This window comes from Onychomys torridus, chromosome 10 (assembly GCF_903995425.1).
Source record: "Onychomys torridus chromosome 10, mOncTor1.1, whole genome shotgun sequence".
In the NCBI taxonomy this organism is placed as follows: Eukaryota; Metazoa; Chordata; class Mammalia; order Rodentia; family Cricetidae; genus Onychomys; species Onychomys torridus.
Genome location: NC_050452.1, coordinates 91967558 through 91993803, shown reverse-complemented (window position 1 = coordinate 91993803; position 26246 = coordinate 91967558).

Here is a 26246-nt window from a genome sequence, read left to right as displayed (position 1 = left end):
TTGATGACCGAAAGATGGCTGGAAGCCGTCACTGTACGAAAGGCACAGCGCACTGGTCTTCTCAAAACCGCCTTCTGTACTGTCGCTGTATCACAAGTTTCTGTCTCTGCATTATTCCACTTGAAGTTGAATGCAAAGAAGTAGCTCAGATGGCCTGCTTTAAGTTCTGCTTTTATCCTGAGGTAACCTTGTGAAATTTGAGAGGAGGATATGATGTACTTTTATTCAACAATAACAGCAATAATAATAATAATAAAAATAATATATTATAATGGAAGGTATGAAATATCTTATCTAACAGTTATTGGAATTGTTATTTTAAATGGTGAAAACTTTATAAAATTAAAACAAAGAAACATTAAATGCTAGTAATCACTTGATGTTCTCTATGATTAGTTGATAATATGTTAAATTATATATAAAGTAGATAATTGAAGAAACTGCTATATTGAAAGCCAAAGTTTAATTGATTTGTTTCTGGAGCCTGAAAAGCAAACTACTTCAGAAGAAGTACATCTACCTTTAAGATAAATGTTGATTTCATTCTTTACACATATAAAGAAGCTGAGTATCCCTTTCTAGAAACAAATGAGCAATATCCCATAATTACTTACTTTGCATTAGAGAGTTGGGAGTGCAGGGGACATTGTAACAGCATTATCAAACAGCTTGTTAAAATATAAAACCTTGGGCACCACTCTACACCTGCTAACACAAAATTTATTTTTTTACAAATCTTTGGCCCTTTAATATTTTATTTATGAACATACTGAAGTTTCCGGATTTTATCTCTTCACTGAATCTCACTCAAGTTTAATTTCTCAGACTAGCATTTTATTTCAATTTGTCATAAACGATCTCAGTTTCTCCCCGCATTACTGCCAGACTTAAATGCTCTAGTTTGAAAACAGACTTATATAAAATCACATAATATATCTGCATTATACAAATATTTCTACTGATGATTCATATTATAGTATGTATTTTATCATTGTTTTTCTGTTTGTGGAAATATATGGAGGGAATTAGAAAAAAAATCCACATTTATTTTCAGGTTTTGGTCTTGGAAGATTATGACAACATAAAATTGTTTAGAATACACCTTAAAAATGTAAAACAAAATTTGCTTTGGGCATATACCCAAGGAATGCTCAATCATACTACAAGAGCATTTGCTCAGCTATGTTCATATCAGCATTGTTTGTAATAGCCAGAACCTGGAAACAACCTAGATGCCCTTCAACTGAAGAATGGATAAAGAAAATGTGATACATATACACAATGAAGTACTACTCAATAGAGAAAAACAATGACATCATAAGGTTTGCAGGCAAATGGATGGATCTAGAAAAAATCATCCTGAGTGAGGTAACCTAGACTCAGAAAGAAAAACATGGTATGTACTCACTCATACAAGGATACTATCTGTAAAACAAAGATGACTACACTGCTACTCACAATTCCAGGGAGGCTACCTAGAAAACAGGACCCTAAGAAAGACACAGGGATCACCCAGTGACAGAGAAATGGATGAGATCTACATGAACAACCTGGACAACAGTAGGAGTAATGAAGGGCAAGGTTGGAGGGAAAGAGAGCTTAGGGGAGCAGGAGATCCCAGCTGGATCAAGAACAGAAAGGGAGAACAAGGAATAACAGACCATGATAAATGAAGACCACATGAGAACAGGAAGAAGCAAAGTGCTAGAGAGGTCCCCAGAAATCCACAATGATGCATCCACTGTAGACTACTGGCAATGGTCAGAGAAAGCCCAAACTGACCTAGTCTGGTGATCAGATGGGCAAACACCCTAAAGGTCGTGCTGGAACTCTCATCCAATAACTGATGGAAGTGGATGCAGAGATCCTTGGCCAGGCCCCGGGTGGAGCTCCAGGAGTCCAATTGTCCAGAAAGAGGGGGGATTGTAAAGAAAGAGGAGGGATTGTAAGAGTGTGAATTGTTGAGACCAAGATCAGAAAAAGCAAAGGGACAAACAGCCAAACTAATGGAAACACATGAACTATGAACTAAAAGCTGATGAGCCCCCAGCTGGATCAGGCCCTCTGAATAAGTGAGACAGTTGATTAGCTTGAACTGATTGGGAGACACCCAGGCAGTGGGACCAGGACCTGTCCTTAGTGCATGAGCTGGCTTTTTGGAACCTGGGGCCTATGCAGGGACACTTTGTTCAGCCTGGAAGGAAGGGACTGGACCTGCCTGTACTGAATCCACCAGGTTGAGCTGAATCCCCAGGGAAGTCTTGGCCCTGGAGGAGATGGGAATGGTGTGGGGGGGGAGCTGGGGGGAAAGGCAGGGGCAGGAGCAGGAGAGGGGAGGACAGGAGACCCCATGGCTGATATGTAATATTAAATTTTTTAAAAAGTTAATAAAAAAAGTTAAAAAGTAAAAAAAAAAAAAGTTACCCTCTTCGTTTTCCCTTTGGGTATGTGTGCGTGTGACATGTGATTCACTCATGTGTGTGAACATATGTGAACAAGCACACAGAGGCGTACAGAACTCAACATTTTATCTTCCATAGTACTTCTCTGCTTTTTTGCTTTTAAGACAAAGACTCTCACTGGACCTGAAGTTTATCTATTCAGTTAGACTGTCTGGGCAACAAGCCCCAGGGATCCCTGTCTCTTCCCTAGAACTGAGATCATCTGCATTTTGTCAGTTCACATGGTTCCTAGGAATTGAAGTCAGCTCCTCATATTTTCCCAACAAGCATGTTTCCAACCATAGCTGATTTTCTTTTGCTATGATAAAACCTCATAACCAAAAGTTATTGAACAAATATTTTAATTCAGTTTATGTTTCCACAGGGATATGTCCATCATTATTTAGAAGCATGGCAGTAAGTGGCTGGCTGGCTTAGTGGTTGGAGCAGGGAACTGGGAGCTCACAATCTTAACAGCAAGCGGGAAGCAGAGAGAGTGAACAGGAAGTGGAATGAGACTATAAGGAGTCATAGTCTGTTCCTAGGAACATTCTTCGTCCAGCAAGTTTACAGCTCCCCCATAATCTCTCTAAATAGTGCAGTCACCTGAGGACCAAGTATTCAAATACCCAAGCCTGTGGAAGACACTTCTTACCCAAACCACCAAATTAATTAAGTTCTCTCCTCAACTCCTTTTTTCATATTGTAAATCGTTTGTTTAATTTGCTTTAAGAAGCTCAGTGTCATGTAGCCTAGGCTGGCCTTGAACTTTTTATGCTTCTAAGGGCAATTTATGACAGCGGAGAGCACAAAGTCAGTGGGTTGCGATTCACTAGGCCGTTAGGGGCTCCCACAAGATTTGCCTTTAGAAAATGCTCAGTTTACTAAAACCAGCATCCCTCAAAATCCCATGTTATCATAAAGGTTACGGTAATCTTGTGTGAAGAGATGTCTTGCCAAGCATGGAAAAGCCAAAAATTGCAGCCTTACATTTTCTAAAAGACAGAATAGTTTCGCTTTTATTCCTAACTCCTCCTTACCTCCTCCTTACCTCTCAAATGTTGAGATTAATGGGCATGAACCACATTGGTTACCTTGTTTGATTTTTGTTTTAAAGTGCAGACAGGTTAGTCAAGTATTTATCTCATATTCTGAATATTACTTATTTCAAAATGTGTTTCTATAGAATTACAAATTAGTGGGAAGCACTGTGTGAGGTTTCCAGGGAGCTTTCCAATACAGCAGGATGTGAAAGATGGAATAACTACATTCCAGCAAAAGTCAAGTTTATCCAGCCTTAGACAGTAAGTATTGTACTGATTTTGCTACAAAGGTCATTAGATATATATTTATTATATATTTATGAATTTTTTTTTACATTTACTACATAACTTATTAAAATAATGTAAAGGGAGTTAACTTGCATAGGAAAATATTTCTGGAGCAAAAACTTTAAATTTCACATGAAATATTACTCATATTATAATACTTATCATATTAAACTGTTAATGTTTCTTAACTGTCTAAGGAAAAGAAAGTGAGGTACCTCAGTGGGTAAAAGCGTTTGCACCGTGAGAATGATGTCTTATGTTTTACTACATGAGAGAAGCAGAGGATGGTGCTTCCACAATTGTCCTCTGACCTCCATATGCACAGACACAGATACACACAAAGAATTTATTTTTTCTGAAAAGAAATAAAATAACTAAATCAATATTTTAAAAAACTCTGTGCACAATGTAGAATGTTTATAATGATTTGTGTTCTAGGCATTTGTGTTTCAATATCAAGGTACTGCAATTTGAAAAATACTTTCATATTTGCCTCTGCCTCACACATGTATAACTTTATCGTTTCTATAAATATGTTGTCGTTGTTTTAAATACAAATAGAACAGCAATAAACATCATCTGATTCTACAAATCTACTTCAAATTAGTGTGACCTGTTAATAATGAGATGTTATATAGCAGAATTCTCACACTGAATGATAGTTGAGGACAATAGAGAGGGGGTAACAAGATCAGCAGAAAGCTCATTAGAGCAGTGAGTTTCCCTCAGGGAAGGCAAATGAGATTACATATAGCTAATGCTAGGGAGAAAGGGAAAATGAAGAAACTTTATGAATACTGAATATTCTTTTGCAAACCTAGGGTTTGTGAACAATAAATTATTAAACAGTGTTTCTTCATTTAAATATTCATTGACAAAATGCTAGATTTTGCTGAATTTGAGTCAGATTACTGGAACATTAAATGGATGCCATCACTTGAATAGAGAGATCAATGCCAGAATCCTCTATTTAAGAAATTTGTAATTTCCTTGCTTTTTCCTCTTACATTTCTGACATGTTTTATCCAGTAGGATTGTGCATTTAGCTGTTTTTACAGATAGAAATATCTAAAACATCATAATCAGTTCTTAATCTGTGCTGCCCATGTGTGTGAGCTATTGGATGAAGTAGAAAGCACTAGTCTGTACTATGAAACAGATTTTAGCCTCTGTCAACTATCAGTTCTACAGTTATCAAAAGACAGGGCAATGTCAGTGAATTATTTTAATTCAAAGCTCTTTACAAGTACCATCATATTCAATTTTACATAGTGTTAGGAAAGATCACAAATAGTTCATCATCATGACGGTGATAATATAAGAAATTACATAATTTCCCTAAACAAGAAGTTTGTCTGTTTCTCCAGAAGCATTTATTTTCCCTGAGTAAAAACATAGCCTAACTAGGACTGCCGTTCGACAGAAGTATATTTACGTTGCACATGTCTCCTAAGGACCAAACATGAACAAAATTGTTGTGTCCTTTAGCTGTCTTTAAGTTATTCATTCAAGAGTTAATAGTGTTTCAAGGAGAAAATCGTAAGTCATATCAGAGGATGGCTACAAATTGAATGTGTTCCCTGTCAATAATGTTGTTGATACTATCAATGAACTTGTCAGAAAAAAAAAAAAAAGAATTGGTGAGCATCAAGGGAAGGAGAGAAAATGGAAAACCTCTTTTCCATTACTGAAAGCTTAAAACTTAGTCATTTACATAAAGATGCAGAGCGTATAGTAGTATTATGAAAAGTCTTAGGGGATTAAGGGACAGTCGCTTTACTATGGACAAGATTCACATGTTTATATCCTGATGAGAAGGAGCATAGTGGAAAGACAGTTTTGATGAAGTTGTGACAACAGGAATTTATTTCTGTGATAGAAGGAAACATCCTTAGTAGAGAAGTAAAGTGTCCAGGAGAAATACGTCAAATAGACAATGGGATTGCAAAACAAATTGAATGGAATACATTTGAAATTGATGATAGAAAATACAAAGCAACTCCATTCTTAAAAAGATTATTTATTTATTTACTTATTTATTTATTTACTTACTTATTTACTTATTTCTCTCTAGGGGTGTGTGTGTGTGTGTGTGTGTGTGTGTGTGTGTGTGTGTATGTATTTGCTCAAGAAAGCAAGTGTACCTGTGTGTAGGCATGTCCTTGGAAGTCAGGTGAGGGCAACTAAGCTCTATAGCTAGAAATACAGTTATTTTTGACCCAGCAGACTTGAGTGCTGTGGTCCAAACACAGATCCACTTCAACAGCTGCAAAGGCTGCTCTCAAAGGCTGAGCCTTCCCTCCAGCCTCCAAAATTGTGTCATGTAAGGCTGTCTTTCATTGCATTTTTGGGGGTGATTCTGTTCTTGTCATTTGGAATCATGAATGTGGTGGCAAATCAAGAATGGCAACAAAAATTTCAACAACGAGGAAAGAAACTTAAAACAAATTAAATGACTTACTTCAGAGCTTCTGGGAATCAAAGTAGCAAAAGGTAGAATTATAACCCAAGTACTCTTTCCAAATCTTGCTATGGACACAAGCTAATCTCAGTCTGGAGTAATGAACCCTTTTCAAAACTCACCTATCTAACAGGTAGAGCTTTCTTGAAATTCATGCACACAGAAATTATATATATATATATATATATATATATATATATATATATATATATATATTATAATTTGATTTAATTTTACATATCAGCCACGGATTTCCCTGTCCTCCCTACATTCCCCCTACCCCCCATCTGCTGTGGATATCGCTCTGTGTAAATAAAGTTCTGATTGGCCAGTGGCCAGGCAGGAAGTATAGGCAGGACAAGAGAGAAGAGAATTCTGGGAAGTAGAAGGCTGGAGAGACACCTCCAGCCGCCGCCATGAGAAGCAACATGTAAAGACACCAGTAAGCCACAAGCCATGTGGCAAAGTATAGACTAACAGAAATGGGTTAATTTAAGATAGAAGAAGTAGATAACAAGCAGCCTGCCTCGGCCATACAGTTTCTAAACAATGCAAGTTTCTATGTGCTTTCTTGGTTGGGTCTGAGTGACTATGGGACTGGCGGGTAAGAGAGATTTGTCCTGACTGGGCCAGACAGGAAAACTCTAACTACACCCATCCCCCATTCCCATCTCCTCCAGGGCAGGGACTCCCTTAGGGATTCAGCTCAACTTGGTAGATTCAGTCCAGGGAGGTCCATTCCCCTCCTCCCAGGCTGAGCAAAGAGTCCCTGCATAGGCCCTAGGTTCCAAACAGCCAGCTCATGCACTAAGGACAGGTCCAGGTCCCACTGCCTGGGAACCTCCCAAACAGTTCAAGCTAATCAATTGTCTCACTTATATATGTTTTTTGAGATAGGTCTTCTCTGTGTAGCTTTACACCTTTACTGAAACTCACTCTGTAGCCCAGACTGGCTTCAAACTCACAGAGATCCACCTCCCTCTGCCTCCCAAGTGTTGGGATTAAAGGTGTGTGCCATGACTGCCTGGCTCATAGAAATTATATTTTCAAATAGTTCGAAGTATATTTTTTGATCTAGTAGACAGAGATGTGCAATAACAAATTAGGGTATTTCATGGCTAATGCATAAGAGGAATATTTACAGATAAACAGAACAAGAAAGGGTATCTGGACAGCATCTTACACAGGCATGTGTTTCAAAGGTGGTGTGAAGAAGCTGTAACAAGCCAGGAAGATCCTCTTTGCTTTCAGATCCTATTGATGTGAAATATCCTGTGATGTGCTGCAAGGCAAGAAGGGTCTCGAGGTCTATCCTGGGTAGTTTTTGTCATCTTCATACAGCTATAATTACCTATGACAGGGACCTTATTTGAAATAATACCACTGTGAGGTTTTCCTGAAGCATAGTCTGTGACATCTTTTCAACTAATGACTACTGTGGGATTTCTCAGCCTTCTGAGGTGCTGTTACCTTGAGGCAGGTGAACTTGGGAGGTATAAAGCAGGTCATTGAATAGGAGCCTGAGGAGCAAGCCAGTGAGTAGCATTCCTTTATGGATTATGCTTCTGGTCTTGCTTCTGCGTTCCTGCCTTGGAAGCTGCCAATAATGTTAATGGAATGGAACTTGTTGGCAGTTTATAAATCAAATAAACTCTTTCTCCCCAAGTTGGTTAAGGGGATGTTATTCTTTCTTTCTTTCCTTTTACTTTTCCTCTCTCTCTCTCTCTCTCTCTCTCTCTCTCTCTCTCTCTCTCTCTCTCTTGGTTTTTTGAGACAGAGTTTCTCTGTGTAACAGTACTTGGCTGTCCTGGACTAGCTTGACCTTGAACTCACAGAGATTCATATGTCTCTGCCTACCAAGTGCTAGTATTAAAGGCAGTCCTGAGTGTGCTATGGTTGATGCAGAGAGAGAGGCAGAGTGGGAGGCAGCAGGTGACAATGGGGGTAGCTATAAGAACTCTTAGGTAACTGGAATATGTCACTCATAGGCTAATTACCCATTGATATTGTTCCTTTCAGATGTCCAATCCTTTACATTTTATGAATGTTTCTTTGAAATAATATGTCCAGGATACTTACTCAGCTTTTCTCTTTTCCTTTTTTTTTGTTGTTGTTTAAGTTGAACTTGGGGACATATTATCTGTTGGTAGCTCAGGCTTCAGCCTGTCCTCAAATTCATTAGTGTTCTGCCTCTATCTTTCTAGTCAGAAGATTACAGAATTATATTACAGATACCACCAAAATCCCTGGCAGTGTTTTTTGTCAACCTCATTTTAGTGGTATAATCAGTACCTAAATACTGAATTCCTTGACTTTCCATTCATGAAATTCTATCCTTTGAAATCACTAAGTCAGACATCATGCCCACTTAGAATACGATATCTGTAGTGAAGCTTGATGGACTGATGGAGATTGAAAAGGAAAATAATTTCTCTACTTATCTGCTTGTTTGAAATAAAGTCTAGAAATGCAGAGATGACCACACTATTTTAGATAAAATGTCATACATGCACTGCTGATCTCTAGTCTCACCCACCAGTGTTGGCAAATCAAAATGATTGTCATAAAATCTAGTGTCAGAGCATATTTCTCCATTTTTTTTTTTTTTTTTTTTTTTTTTTTAGTGGAACATTGCTAATTGCTAAAAATAGATGTGTCTGGAGGTGGGAAGAGAAAATAAGACCCATCTATTGTCACCATGGGTAATTTCAAGTGACAGCATGATGTACTGAACAATACTGACCCACTGAAATTATGCCTGGGAAATATGTAGTTAGCATTTGATTTTGTTAGGAATTCTGTCATACAGATGTAGTAGATTTAAGTTGCATCAAAAAGATAATAATGATAATAATGATCCTCCTCCTCATCATCATCAGGCATATCCCTTCTCTGAAATGTTTGCAAGAAGATGTGTTTTGGATTTTGGATTTAGGGACTGAGCTGTTGGAGTATTTGCATATACTGAGATATTTTAAAAATGAAACTTGAGTGTAAAACTCATTTATATTTGGAGCACATTTTTTTAAATGCAGGTTTAAGAGAATTTAATATAGTATTTGATATAGTAATTTTGTACACTTAAATTTTGACATTGGCCCTTAATAGGCAGGCAAGTGTGAAAGTTTCCACATATGCTGTTATGTCCTCAAGTAAAAAGTTTCTGGTTTTGGAACACTCTGATTTATTTTATTTTATTCTATTTTATTTCCTGACTAATAGTATTCAACCTCATAGACACTAAATACAAATAATATTTATTTAAAGTTTAATTTTTATAAGATTTTTATTGATTCACATAGTATACAATTTTCCTTTTTTTTTTTTTTTGAATGCGGAATGTCGTTTATTGAAGGAGGGAGGAGGTCTTAAATACAGGCTTACAGCACAATGGGAGAACCCTGGAGGGCAGAAGTGCGCTTTGGAATCTCCCAGGGAATTAGCATAGGGAGGATATCAAGGTCAAGGTCAGCAAGCAAGGCAACAGTTACCCAAAATGGAGGCCAGGGCCTTATAGGTGTGTGTGTGTGTGTGTGTGTGTGTGGTCCCCCCGCCCCCCTGCCTTTTACTTAAAAATGAGCTTCTGACTTAGGTTGCATGGGATGTCAGCTGGTCACCTTACCCATCATGGAGATACCTGTCCAGGCCACACAGGTGCTCTGTGAGACCAAAATGAGCCATCTTAGAAATAAGACCAAAATGCTTTCACCCTAAAACTAAGGCCTAAGATTTCTCCTTTTAGGTACAGGCCATGAGTTACTGAAACCAGTTAGTCCAGATTTCAGAAACCAGGAAGTGTAAAAGTACAGAGTCACAAGGTAGTCACAAGGTAATGACTGCTGGACAATGGAATGTCCTCCCCCTGGTTCCCTAGGTAACTGTTAGACCAAAGAATGTTCCAACCCTGGTTTTCAGGGTAACTGACCATAAGAATGTCCCCAGCTGAGGGCAGCCAATGAGAGATGGTGGTGGGCAACCACTCCCTTTGAAGTAAAGATTAAGCCACGATTTCTAGTCCCTAGAAGCAAACCAATCAGAATTGTACCTGTACTAGCACCCCTAAATGATGTAACCTTGTGATTTTTTCCTTTAAAAACTGAGCTTGTACAAAAGCAGGCACTTCCTTCAGCCTCCACTGTGTTGGATATATTGGATGAAGTCCCTGCCTAGGCTTGTGTTGCTTTTGGATATCCAGAATTAAACCTTTCTTTTGCATTCCAGCATGCTCTTCTTAGGTGGTCTTTCTGGGGGTTACAATCTGGGCACAACACGCTCTATCTTAGGTTGGTGAGTGCCCCCCAGGCACTACCCATCTCTGAATCCTCATTATCATACAGGCTCAATCATGTGAGAGCTGCAGAGTTAACTGTTGCCAAGGATCTCTAAGTGGTGCTGGGCTTGCAATCTATGTGTTTCACACAGTAAAGACCAACAGAAGTCTTAACTAGCTGGTAGGCTGAAGTCAATTGAGCCATTCCCTTCCTTAATGAGCCTTACTGCAAATTAGAGTTTTTGTAAGATGGTATCCCAAAAGCAAATGGAACTTGAATTTGTAAATGTGTAACTTTCAAAGCCAATTGAAATGTATATAACTATTGATTTAAACTTGCTATGCCCAATAGAATGAAAGATTAACTAACTGTGGTAGCTACTTTTGCTGCCAGGGTCTCCACTGTGCTAGATGTATGTGGGGCATTTACCCACCAACCCCACAGCTCCCCAGAGTTTTCTTGAGTGTGAGCAGCAGGAAATATTAGATAGAAGGATTTATAGTGCGAAGATAAACAGATAGAAAATAAAGGATAGCCTCCAGAGGGCCTGGAACCTACTCCAACAGGCCCTAACTATCTCTGCCCCAGGGTATTTATAGAGACACCAAGCGGGTGGAGCAAAAGACCTCCTCCTCCAGCACAGCCAAGTGCAGGCCATTTCAGACACCTGCACTCAGGCCTGTGGCCCTAATCATCCTCTATGCGGACCTGCTGGGTAAAGCCACAAGGAACCCGAAAACAGGCTCCCATAGATGTAGTAACCAATTATGAAATGGCAATCCCAGAGTCAGTAGTAGCAGTGGTTATCACTGTTATAACAGCAACAACAGCAGCAGCCATGTCAATTTCTTTTCTGGAGCATGTGGACATCTCTGGCATGGACATAACTCCAGGAACACGAACTGCCAAGGCCCATTTTTCTTGATCCCAGCAATAATAAATTCAAGAAAGTTATTTATTGATGTTGGCTATGTTTTAAAATAAAATAGAAATGTTTGAAAGATTTCTGTCAACACATGATCTCTTGAACCTAAACTTTATCAAAATTACATGCCAGTTATCCTATGCTTCCACCAAATTTTTGGCTGAAGCAACTCTTCTCTGTGGTTCCTGCTATGACTTCAAAATATTCTAATGTTTTGACTCTTTTTTTCTCCCATTCATGTCCTCCCAAACTAAGAGTGTCATTAATAAATAGCTTCCAACTATGACTTTGAATCCTGTTCTGCTCTCAGGAACATCTAGAAAATTGTGAAACTAAAGCCAGAGGTAAAATGAGATTAGGAAACCAGGTTTATGTAACTCTAAGGTAAAGCTGCCTTTATCAAAAAGCTGATCTACTTTCTGTAGTGTCTATGGAGATCTGTGGCTGCAATGCCGAATCCAGTCCAATGTAACTATGAGATTGTCTCCTGCAATTTATAAATTGCTACTTCACATTTGAATGCCCTCTAAAAACATCTGGAGCTACCTTGTTATATCATTTTCTGATTTGTAAGTTGGCATCTTCAATGTGATGCAATTTATTACCAAGTGACTTATATACATGTATTGTTGTTAGGTCTCAACTCATAGTCATAGAGCATCCTGTGAGATTCACACAATGATGCTAGAAAGCTGTACCTAGAAGGTTTTTGTGCCCCCAGTGCTCACTAATTCTTTATTCTAACTCTTCTCTAGATCATTAGCTTCACTGAAACCTGTGTAAATATAATTTGTGAGTTCAGTAAGTATTTTCAGTTATCTGACATGTGCACTCATTGCAGAGAGAAGAATAGCATGATAGAGTTAATATGGAGAAGGAAAAGGAAAAAAAATACTCTGAAGCTTAAACTGAGAAAATGAGAAGGAGGACAATACAGAAGAAGGAGAAAGAGGAGAGGTAATTTACACCAAGGAGGTTTAATAAAGCTTCAAGGAACATTACTTTATATTTCCCTAAAATTATAAACAATTATGTATAAGTGCATGTGTATACTTATTCTTTAGAGAAAGAAAATGGACTACTTGGAATGAAAATGCTTCTGACAAGAACCATAGACTAACAAAAAACCACCCAAGTACCAGGCAAAAATCTCCTCTTGAATGGTAGCTCAGGGTCATTCAAGTGATTTCCAAAACAAGATAGACCATTGTTGTTACTCTTGGTTAACTCTCAGAGGTGGAAGGCAAGGCCCCTGGGCTGAATACATCACATATGACTTAGATAACATGAAAACTTCCTTCATCTCTTCAATTTTCATAGTACCAGAAAATAGTATACAGCATGGTGGGGTAGAGAAGGAATTAATAGACAATCTAGCAGCAACACCTATGAACCACAACTATGACCAGCATGGCAAGATATCCATACGGTACAAGTAAGTGACACACACATGTTGGTAGTAATCAACAGCTGTCTAAGTGGACTTAAAGCCCATACAATTGGAGGGAGGTCATGTGTGGCATTAAGAATCTAGTCCAAGACTAGTCAGGTCATGTATTTAGAAGATAATATATTACCACCAGATTGTTAGGCCAGCAAAATTTTTAACTACATCCTAAATATTTTCTTTATACACATGATATATATGTAGCTATCACCCCTCATTAAAGAAGCTCCTCTTTAAATCAAATTAAACAATCCATTAGAAACTGCAACTGGGTCAATTTAGAGATCCATAGATTCTTGGAATCCCAGCCTCAATGTGTACAACTACATCACATTTCCTCCATCTCTGGGTAAAGGAAGATTTTAGAAGAAGGGGCAGGAAGATTGTGAGAGCCAGAATGCAAGAATGTCTGCTGTGAAACAGTATCTCCTAGAAATGGCTGCATAAACAAAATCATAACAATGGCTATATCAACAGACATGCTAATATAGAAGGAGGAGGAAATCTCCTGGTGTCCCACTCATATAAATAGAATAGGAAACTAATGACTGTTGAGAGAGAGAGAGAGAGAGAGAGAGAGAGAGAGAGAGAGAGAGAGAGAGAGGATGAATTAGTTTCTACCAGTGATGAGCTTTCTACTTGTTACCCAATATGCTGGGAGGAGGGCATAGAACAAGTTGGAGGGAGCAAACTTGCAAGTGACTGGAGGGAGGAGAGAGAAGGGGGGAAGCAATATTTTTTATGTTTTAATTACAATTAATAACAATTATCTTAAAGTGAAAGAAATGCAAATCTCATCATATGTGGTAATTCCTATGCTGTAACATCCATACTAATAATATTCATAATATTCACAGCTGAGCTTATTTAGGATACAGTACAAGAAAAGTGTAAAATTTCATAATATAATGAATTCTAGCATTTGATTAGTGATCTGTTAGTATCATATGCTACTGAACAGGAACAGGGATTGGTGTCATCAAGAACTGGTAGAGCTTCTCAGTATTTCAATTTCTGTTTCACAGAGTAGGAAACCATTTCCAGTTTGGACCAGAGTTGTCCTATTCAGTAGACCTAAATTATTTTCAGCAGTGATGACACCATCTCCTGTGCTACTTACTAACTTCTATTGTACTGATAGCACCCCTTCAGTTTGCATTGACTTAAGAGTATCATTTTGTTCTCCTAATGAGCAAGGAGAATTGATAATCTGCTTCACAAATTATACATCTTGTTTTGTTGTTGTTAGTGAACAATGCACTGTTACTGTATTGAGCAGAACTAAGTCCACTTGGACATATGCTTTGGAGGAAAACATCTCCTCCAGCAACATTACACATAGAAACTGGTCTCTAGTTAAATGTTCTGCATGTTAAGTCAAAGGAAAAATGGGAAGTTTAGAGGCAACAACATCTCCAGCAATGACACATGGATGAGATCTATGGGAACAGACACAAGGAGTCATTTTTTTTCTATTTTACACTAATGACAACCGCAAATGATCTCATGCAGAAAAAGACACTCAATAACAGCCCGGTGTGTACAATGAATTACATGGTAAATGTCAGAATCGTTTTCCAATTCAGGAACAATGAGCATATGCACAAAACAGTGATAATAGTACAGATGAAAGCTCTGCAGTTTCCAAAAACATTTCTCCCATCATGGCTGAATGAGCTGCTGCATTGCATGTAGGGAACACTAGAATACCAGGAATAACATTTGGATTATAAATCAGTGATATCAAATGACTTTTATCCTTTTCACATCTATACTGCATATCAGCTTTTCTGTACTAGTTATAATGTCTCAGCAATCATCTTTTTTGGAAGTTCAAAGAATATGTGATTTACTGACATGGATTGCCAAATAATAGAACATCACACAATGATTTACAAATAATACTGATTCTTCAGTGTCTAAAGATCATGTTGAAGTAAGTAGTCTACCAAAAACTAAACTTGGAATGGAGTATGCTATAGGCACCGGTACTATAAACAGTTGTATTGTTGTTCTGTAGATCATAGAACATATAATATTGCTGACAGTCCATGCAGTAAGTAGGTCTGCTCTATTCATAGTTAGAATAATTGGGTCCAGATCAGTGGTTGAAGATAAGATTTATCAACAGGCTCAATTATTATTATGCACTAAATTTTTCCCCTTCTCCCATTTACATGGAAGCCCAGTCCTCTGTATGAGAATATACAAAGATAAGGTATTTAAAAATGTAAAGTTAAAATAAAGTCATTAGAATGATCCCTAATCTAGCATCACTCTATACTATGGAAGATCAGAACACAACACAGAGAGACAATACTTTGTGGTGACCAGGTAAAAAGGTTGATCTACAAGCCAAGGACAGAGACATTGAAATAAGCCAATCCTCTAAACATCTGGAGGTATTTGTCCTGAAGAATTGTGAGGCCAAAAGGCTAATGTTTATGCCAGTCACTTGTAATATGCAGTAGTAATATTCTTAGAAAATTAATAGCCTGACTTGCTGGTAAATCCTTTTTTTTCTTTTCTACTCTTTTTTCATTCTTTTTTTTTGGGGGGGGAGGTGTGATTTGGGTGGTGCTGTAATAAGTGTACTAGTTTGCAACTGGAAGAAAATGCCTCATTCACTGAATCTATAATTTGACTATTGAACCAAAGGACAAATTAATTACTATATTGAAAGGAGTAATTGGCTTGGGTTATTATGAGGAGCTAGGATTGCTATTATATAATGGAGACAAAGAAACTGTGTCTGGGACTTTGGAAATCACTGAGAGCATTTTTTTTTTTTTTTTTTTTTTAGGATTCTGGGCTTTCTCAATAGCCTATTATACCAACCAGGGTCGGAAAAGACAAGATAATCAAGATCTCAGACCAATCAAGGACGGCAGCATGCCACCAATCAAACAAACAGACTATAAGGCGAAGTGACCTCCAGGGAAACCAGAGAGGTGAAAGGAGGATGATGGAGATAAATATCACTTACAGTATCATGTATAACCACATCAGCCTGCTTCCCCAATATCATTTCATTTTAGACACTCTGACTATTTAATTTTTACAGGAATGGTTATGTTGATACAGTTGTGTAACTTGTGGGGCCCAAAGGGAAACTCAAGAGTAATGGCCTCTTTTAAAATATAATAAGAACATTAAAAGTACAAAAAAAAAATACAACACTTTTATTGCTTCCCCCAGGTCTGTCTTGACTATTTAAGACTATTCTTTTATTTGATATTTGATGTTGTGCTACTTTTGACAAAGAAATGTCACAAGACAAGTACAGACCTTCACAGACCTGTGGGGTGTTAGGTGTGTCCTCCTTCTAGCTATTGGACCAGCACAATATGCAGTGGAGGAAAAAAATTGAGGGAATCAATTTCCCTTTTTTGTGGATTCACATTGCCAACTCATGATAGCCAGAAAGTCATCTACAGAGCTTCAGTTCTAATACTGGGAATCTGAGGTGAAGACAAGCGGTGCTCTCAATTCTGACAAGTTACTGGTTTTAGTCATCAGTTGTCTCTGTGCTGTAGCAAAATACATGGGAAAGGCAACTTAAAGGAGGGAAGCTTTATTTTGGCTCAGTTACATGATGACTTAGAAGTCATTATATCAGGTGTGAGGCTGTGGGCCATACTGTGTCCACAGTTAGGAGTCAGAGGGATAAACACTAGTACTCAACAAGCTTGTTGCTTTTTATTTGTTGTAAGGCCCCAACCCATGGAATGATGTCAGTCATAGTTAAAGTTAGTCTTCCTACTCCAGTTAACCTAAGCTTGATATTCTTTCCCAGGCAATCTAGAAGCATGTCCCCTAGGTTATTTCAAATGTTATCAAATTGACAATCAGTATCAACCATCACACCAGATAGTACCCTGAGTACCTGAAGGATTGTTGCTACTGTCATGCTTTAATTCAAGACATTGTGGACCATGATATCCATTGACAATCCTCTTTAGATTTCTATCCAGTCTGCACGATAAGAACAAATTGGTTTTTATCCTGCATCCCCAACCTTCCATTGCCCACCCCTCATCCCCAGTTTACTCATGAAGATCTCATCTATTTCCCCTTCCTAGGGCAATCCATGTGTCCCTCTTTGAGTCTTCCTTGTTAGCTAGCTTCTCTGGAGCTATGGGTTGCAGTCTGGTTATCCTTTGCTTTATATCCACTTATGAGTGAGTACATACCATGTTTGTCTTTCTCAGTCTGGGTTACCTCACTCAGGATGATACTTTCTAGTTCTATCCATTTGCCTATAAATTTCATGATGTCATTATTTTTTTACTGCTGGTTATATGTACCAAATTTTCTTAATCCATTCTTCAGTTGAGGGGCATCTAGGTTGTTTCAAGATTCTAGATATTATAAACAATGCTACTATGAAGATAGTTGAGCAACTGTCCTTGTGGTATGACTGAACATCCTTTTGGTATATGCCCAATAGTGGTATATCTGGGTCTTGAGGAATATTGATTCCCAATTTTCTGAGAAACTGCCATACTGATTTCCAAAGTGTCTGTATAAGTTTGCAATCCCACCAACAGTGGAGGAGTGTTCCCCTTGTTCCATATCCTCTCCAACATAAGCTGTCTTCAGTGTTTTTTATCTTAGCCATTCTGACAGGTGTAAGATGGTATCTCAGAGTTGTTTCAATTTGGAACAGAGATGGAGTGGGAGAGCAATGATAGAGATAACATGATAGAGGGAGACATCATGGGTACAGGGAGAAATCAGGTGCTAGTGAAGGTCCCAGGAATCCCCAAGGATGACCCCAGCTTAGACTACTAGCAATAATGGAGAGGGTGCCTGTACTGGCTTACCCCAGTAATCAGATTGGTGAATAGCCTAACTGTCATCATAAAGCCTTTCTCCAGTAACTGATGGAAGCAGATGCAGAGATCCACAGCCAAACATTAGGCTGAGCTCCAGGAGTCCAGTTGAAGAGAGAAGTAGGATTCTATGAGCAAGGGCACCAAGATCATGATGGGGAAACCTACAAAGACGACTAAACCAAACTAATGGGAACTCATGAAATTTAGACCAGTAGCTGTGGAGCCTGCATGGGACTGGACTAGGCCCTCTGCATAGCAAGACAGTTGTGTAGGTTGATCTGCTTAAGGGGGCCCCTAGCAGTAGGATCAGAACCCATCCCTGGTGCATGAGCAGATGTTTTGTAGTCCGCTGATGGGACCTTGCACAGTGTTAGGCAGGGGAGGGTCTTGGATCTGCCTCTATTAAATGTACCTCCCCATGAGAGGCCTTAACTTCTTGTAGGAGGGAATGGAAAGTGGATTGGGAGTGGGAGTGTGGAGGGGCAGGAGGAAAGAAGAGGGGGACCTTTGATTGGTATGTAAAATGAATAAATTTTTTTTCTTAATAAAAAATAAAAAGAACAAATTGGGCTGATGTAGTACATACCTTCACCACTTAATGTGACATAGTCACTAAAGCAGAATAAACTGGCAGCAGTTTATAGATATAAAATCTGTGGAGCAGTTTGAGTAGAGTCAAAAACATTCTATCACTGTGAAACAGGCCCCCAACACTGTCATCTCCTCCCCAACAATACTAGATTGAGTCCTATGACGCTTTCAGATGTCATTTTGTAAATAACAGAAATCAAACATATTTTTAAAAGAATTTTAAGATGGAAGGGACAGAGCATTAATACCCAAGTATCATGCAAATATATGTACTCTAAGACTTTATAGATCATAGGTCAGTGTAAAGCTCTCTGAATTGGGGAGTGTTGGATTTGATAAGTCTTAGTAATAAAAGAAGCAAATACAACAAACATTTGTCCTGAGTTATATTCCTTTGACCTACTAATGTTATAAGTAAACATGGTGAACAATAAAAGCAGATAACTTTATTGCTTTGTACACTCTTACTTTGTATTTTAAGACAGTCAAAGAAACCAAAGGATACACAATCTTGTTCAACCATGAAAATATACATTATATTAAGACACCTGGAACTTTCTTTCAATCATTCTGACATATTTAATGATAGACAAATGCAGTCACTCCATCAGCAGAGTCACCTTTCTTTGAGGTATTCATAAGACTCATTGAAGAACCTCATAGACATGGAATCCTTGATTTTTACAGGATTACCATACTACATTTTCCTCATTTCACCTTTATGTCTTCCCTGTGGTGTTATCTTCCAGAGAAATCTCACAGACTGGAGTCTTTTCATCAGGCAGTGATTTCAGAAAATGGTAATTAAGATGCAAGTGGGGAAAATGAGTATTGCCTACAGTACTTCTTCCTTTACACACTTCAATCAATCAGTACACGTCAATCATTCATCATTGCTTTAGCAAGAATTCTTAGTGATTACATGAATTGGTTAGTCATGAATGAAGCCCCCAAGTTTGATAATACTTTTAGAAGGTGAAAGAAAATATTTGAACATGAAAATCTCAACTTCCAAAGAACTGGAGATCTTAATTTCCTTATTTGATGTTGAAAAATTCCTTTTAGTTAAAAAAGTCTTTAAAAAACACATCTATTTTATGTTCAGTTATTTATGCTTATTTAGGTATTTGGGAAGAATATTAAGAATATCTTTTTAATTGTTGATGATAAAGAAAAGAAAGCAATATTTGGGATGAAACTTGCCTGGTGGTAATAGAGCTATAAACTTCCAAGCATGGTGACATTTTGGAAGATTTAGATTATCTCTATGTGTTTTAGAGTCAAAGCTTTGTCATTAAAATTTGTGCTATTTTTCTGATATGTAAATTTTAACTTTTCTGTGCTATTTACTGGTGCTTTTTTGTGTGAACATCAATGCTTCGTATTTGAATAGTCACAGAAATCTGAACTGAGTTCATTTAGCCTTAATGCAAGGTATAATATTTTGGGGTTTTTTGTCTTTATTCAGAAAATTTGAATATAGAATGGTCTCAGATACATTAAGTGAATTATACCTGATCCTCAGGGTAATGCTTTTTATGTACTTATCACTGTGAAAGGCTTCTTATCCCACATATCAGAAGGATGTCCCACATCCTTAAATCTTCCTAAGCAAACAAAATTAATTTATCCACATGTCCCATTGCTACTACCTCTTTAAGTCTTTATTGATTCACTCCTATCTATATTATTTCTCATTCTTGCCACCATTCCTAAGTCCTTCATCTACCTTATCCCAGTTGGCTTTCTGAGCAATTCTGTCTTGCTTCTTCCTAGTCATATCTGATACAAAGCACAACACAATGCTGTCTCTTCTCGAAACCCACGAACTCCAATAGAACTGGCAGGCTTGACAGTCTGTAAATGTAAAATCCAATAAGACTACTACTAGACATTTGTTCCTATTGGGTGCTTAAAATGTGGATTGAACATTTTAATTTTAATCTTATTTTATCTTAATTAATTTGAAGTAAAAAAGATTTGGGTTTGGAGTTTAGGTTGCGGAAAGATTAGTCTGGAGAGTTAACAGTTAGCATTGTAGTACGGTCTAGAAGCAGAGTTCTCCCATGGAGCTGAGTGTTGGTCTCCTCTTATAGTTTTCACAGAAAGAATGGTAGGAAGGAGAATGGATTGTTTCCTTTTCTGGCTCTTGTGAGGAATAACCACTCAATAGTCAGTTAAGGAATGATGGGTACATGTAAACAACTTCCTGGCTGCTTGTTACTGGAGGTCAGTAGACAATGAAAATAAGAATATAGAGAAACAAGTCACATTACTTAAGAAACCAAGTTAACTTAGCTACAGGATTTGTCATATTCAAGCCAGAATAGAATACCTTTGCAAATGGTGTGTCCCTGTCTAACAAAACTTGAATAGAAATGCACAGCTGGGGGACCATCACATGGCACAGTTCAACTCCAGAAGGGAACCCCTCTATAGATCGCCTTTCCATCAGAGATGGACTACCATACTTTACTTGACCCTAAAACCCTGTATGTTGCTTTACTATAAAGCAATCATTTCATTAGTATATCTTACTCTGCTGATATTGGTTTCTTGAAAGGCAGGTATCTCATCCCGAAAATCGAAATAATAACATTTACAGAAGTAAAAGTCAAGAATTTCTTATGTCCTCCTTATCTTTCATTCACAGAAAAGTATCCCCCAATCATCCCACATTCTTGGAAAAATAGTTGGAAAACTTCCTCCTTTCATTCTGTTTTGTCCTTGCTCTTCTTTGGAAATTGATTGCAGAATCATAGTGCTCTGACCTCACTGGACCACAATATATGTAGTGTCATGAAGACTTACTTTGACTCAACACTAGCAGCCAAGTTGTACATATGCATGGAGCTTACAGGAAATATTAGAGAGAAAGCCATAGAAAATTTGAAGCTCCCAATAGTCTTCAACTTTCTGCTATGTATGAATGTAATTTAGGGTATTAGCCAGAATCTTCTACATGAAGAGTATGCATCTCTTGGTATCTCTCAGCACCTGATATCACCATTGGAGAGATAATTTGATCAAAACACAGACTCAACAATTTTAAGTGAGGAGGAAAAAATATAATTCTTCCTTTAGTGGTCAAAATCAATCGGCACTAATTCATTCACTAATACTATCACACACTGTAATTTTGGACTTACACATTGGCTTTATTTAATATGAACTTGACCCTCATTGGTTTCTGATATCTTGACAGAGTGATCAAACTAGTAAGAAGGAACAGTGGACTACTGAGATATTTCACTGGGAAAAGACACTTGCAAACAAGCCTAGGGGGCAGAATTTGATCTGCAAGATTAACATAGTGGAACTTATTCCTGTGGACAATCAACTTCTTTCCCCACTCATTCATCTCATTGTCTAGTGGGCCTATAAACAAAATGGCCATAGTAATAAAAATGGAGGCTATGTATGGGCTCAACTATAGGGTCTTCTACTTACTAAGGATGACCTTGCTAAAACTGTTACTTTATACCAATCTTCCAACATCCAAAACCAACAAGGAGATCCCCAAATAGTGGCATTTCTAAGAGTTGCCAGCCAGTGACTAGATAGCAGGTTGACTACCTAGTACTACTTATATTATTGAAAAGACAGTGTTTTGTCCTTACTGAAATACTTATTCTGGTTATGGATTTTCCTTTGTTTCACTTAATTCTTCTAAAGTTACCACCACCATCCATAGACTTAATGTTTGATACATCATGGTTGTGGCATTCCACATAGAATTGCTTTTAACTAAGGACATTAGTTCACAGTGGGTCCATGCCCAAAGAACTCACTGTTTTTAACATGTTTCCCACCATCCTAACACAGTTGGCTTGATAGAAGAATGGAATGGAATTTCAAAGTACCAACTAGCTAATGTTAGTCTGGAGTGTAGATGAACTTTCTCATTGGGACTGCTAGCTCACAAATAATGACATGGCAAATTCTTATTAATTATGAAATATCAGCCTTAGCTTAGGCTTCTTCCTAACTAGCTCTTATAACTTAAATTAACCCATTTCTGTTAATCTACATGATGCTATTTGGCTTGTGGCTTTTTACCTCTGTTCTTGTATGTCCTGCTTCCTCTGCAATCTGCTGATGACTCTCTTGAATGCCTACCTTTGTCCTACTACTTCTTCTCTTTGCCCAGAAGTCTTTCCTATACCTCCTGCCTAGGTATTGGCCATTCAGCTGTTTATTACACTAATCACAGCAATACATCTTCACAAAGTGTACAAATATCTCACCACAGTGGAGGGTTTGGATAAGAGTTCTCTGGAAGGTGGCACATGCATCCAACATATAGGCATATTTCTTCTATAACTAGGAGTTATGGGTCCAGAAATCAAGAGGTGGCAACAGAAACATTTCTATTTACTATCATCCTGAGTGGTGTAGAAAAATTTTGCTTTGTATTACTGCAACCTTGTGCTTTGTTGGTCTACAAGTTTTGGCTGGGGAGAGGAATACTTCTTCTAAAAAAACACAGCAATCCTTCTATTAAACTGGAAGATAAATCTTTCTCCTGGTGACTTTGACCTTCTGATGCCCTAAGGTGAACAGACTTAGAGAGTACCAACAATGTTAAAAGAGCTGATTGATCCAGACTACCAGGAGGAAATTGGACTACTTCTACCAAATGGAGGTAAAGATATTATATGTGAAATGTAGATCCTTTAATGCATATCTCAGTATTAAAATGTTCTAAAAATTAAAGAAAATGGGAAATTAGAGCAAGCTAATCAAAGCAGTGTGAGAAATGACCCAGACACTTAAATTTTTTGTGCATGCTCACCACCATAAATAAATGTTAAAACATATCATTATTTGTCATTTCATGGAAGACCAATTAAAAGGCTGGCATTTATTTATGTATTATTCTATGCTGTAAATTGATAGTTTGTTCTTTCTTTTTTTCATCTAATATACTTTGAATGTCTATGCTTTGGCAAGAACTGCAGGTTCTAGTATCAAAAAAAAAAACCCACAAAGTACTCAATTTCTGCTTTTATGTAGTGATACTCCAAAGGGAAGAACAGCCATTCATAATAGGCTATGCAAACAAATAAAATCATATTTGCATGATGTTTTTAAAGAGATTAAATTACATAGTTGAAAATTATGTGGCAGAGACTGATATTTAGATATGCTTAGTGAGCAACTAGATCTAAAAGAACTTTAATCAGATAAGGTTAAAAAATACAATGTTCTGTGGGTATGGAAGGCTCTTCTTAGTAAAGGAAGAATTACACACATTGATCCTAAGGTAGATAAATCTAAGATCTGCTGAGAACAAGGAGGAGAGATACAAAACTAGACTCAACTTGAAATATTTGCATAAAGTAATGTGATTCATATTTATTTCCTTTTATTGAAACAACTTTTCATACATATAATACTTAATATTGAAAAACAAATATTTTAGAGAGTCAATTTTAGGAGGGTCACCTGGCATTTGGTGTGCATTTGTTTTAATAATAATTATAACTCATATGATGTTTTAAAATTGTGTTTATACATCTACTATTTCAAATTGCATGTTGGCTTTAAGTAATGTTTGTTCTTTTGAAACTTGGACACTTTAAATTGACTATATTTTATGAGATATCTGTGCATTATCATTGTTGTGTCTGGAAAATCAAAAGGCTTTTGTAAATTCAAGCCAGAGAATATCCCAGCATGAAGGACAGAAATTGGGCACAAAGTCCCACCCAGAACTAAGAAGCTTTTTTTCTACTGGTAGCTCCTGGGAGAGAGAAAATATGTTTCCTTCAGTGGAATGACATCCCTTATATCAAGCATACCACCATGGAAGCCACATGCCCAGGAATAGTTGGCCAACATAAAATGAATTCCTTGTTTTTTTTTTTTTTGAGAGTTTCTCTTTTGTATGTTTTCTTTGCTTACTTATCATCTATCATCAATCTATCTATCGTCTGTGTATTTATTGTGTGTATTGTTTTAATAAAGAGAAAGAATATGAAGTTGGGAAGATAGGAAGGTGTGTGTGTGTGTGTGTGTGTGTGTGTGTGTGTGTGTGTGCACACGCGCCTGGTATCTGCAGAATCCAGAAGTCTATGGAAGTCCTGGGATGTCAGTTAGGTTATGAGCTGTAAAACCTAAGTCTTCTATAAGACAATCAGATGCTCTTAACCCTTATTCATCTCTTCAACTCCCATAACACTTTAAACACAATCAACTTTGGGGAAAAAAAAAGTCTCTTTTGCCACATCAAATTCATGTCGTTTATTATTTTGATGTTGTGAAAGTAAATTTTTATTTGATGTTTTATGTATAACTGAGTCAGAATGAATACTAGGAATTTTCAAAAATCTCAAAATACTTATTGAACTTTGAGTTTGGAAGCAAATTGTCAGTAAAACACGTGTGAACTTCCAAGTTTTAAAGAACATTATTTATATTAGAAGTCGAAATAATGAATAATTATTACAAATATTTGAGGTTGTAATAAATTGCCAAATTGGGCAATTGTTTTGAATTAGTTGAAGAACTGATGACCTCTACCATAAAAGTATTTGAACTGTGTTGTTAATTCTGGGTGAAGAAGTACAAAGCTAAAAATGTTGATTCAGAATGAATTAGTATGTGATCCGTGAGACCCTGGAACCTGCACTAAGGCTAACACTTTCATTGGTGGAAATGTAAAATTCACTTTTTCCTCAGTGATCCCCAACTCTGTCATTAGTTAAGGGAGTCAACAATATGCATCTCTCAAATATAAACATGAAAATTCCCTCTGCAAAATGTCTTCTTCATTAAGCTTTTGTTACCACATTACTCCAATTTTGTCAAAAATAAACATGAGATCGGTAAAACTGTTTTTAAATAGTGTCTTTACTTCTATAGTGTATTAAGAACAAGGTAAGTCTAAATGAAAAAAAAAACACTCTGAGTAATGTATGAGAATAAATAATGAAATAATAAATAAAATCCTAATTACAGGGAATTTTATATATCAGCATTACTTATGATTATTATATAAGCATATGTCATTTTTTATGTTGAGAATGCACAAATTACAAAATGATTCTATGGTGATATTTTATTTGTGCTGAAATGTGATTTTATTTGTATGTTAATAAATAAAGTTGCCTGGAAATCAGAGCTAAAAGCAAGCCATTTAGCAGAAGTCCGGTGGTGGTGGCACACAGCCTTAATCTGATCACATGGCAAGCAGAGTCTCTGTGTGGTCAATGACACAGCCAAGCGGTGACCGGAATCTTTAATCCCAGTACCAACCATGGAGACCTGGAGGTCTATATAGACAAGCAAGTCACAAGTGACAAGGAAGTCATGTAGTTGGGTTTAGAGCCAATGAAAAGGCAGAACAGAAAGGCAATAAAAAGACAAGTCACACAGGAGGAAGGTCTCTCTCTCTCTCTCTCAGGGGAAGGACAGCAGTGAATGATAAGCTAAAGGCTTTTTGCTAGTGCTCTGATCTCTTGGGCTTTTCACTCTGTATTTGACTCTGTGTTTCTTTCTTTTTTTTTATTTATTATATTTGTCTTTTAATTTTACACATCAGCATGGGTTCCCCTGTCTCCCCCCACTCCTGTCCCCGCTCCCACCTTCCCCCCACCCCTCTCCTCCATTCCCATCTCCTCCAGGGCCAAGACTCCCCTGGGGATTCAATTCAACCTGGTGGATTCAGTACAGGCAGGTCCAGTCCAATCCTTCCAGGCTGAGCAAAGTGGCCCTGTGTAAGCCCAAGGTTCCAAACAGACAGCTCAGGCACTAAGGATAGGTCTGGGTCCCTCTCCCTGAGTGCCTCCCAAACAGTTCAAGGTATTCAATTGTCTCACTTATCCAGAGGGCCTGATCCAGTTGGGGGCTCCAAAGCTTTTGGTTCATAATTCACATGTTTCCATTAGTTTGACTATTTGTCCCTGTGCTTTTCCAATCTTGGTCTCAACAATTCAC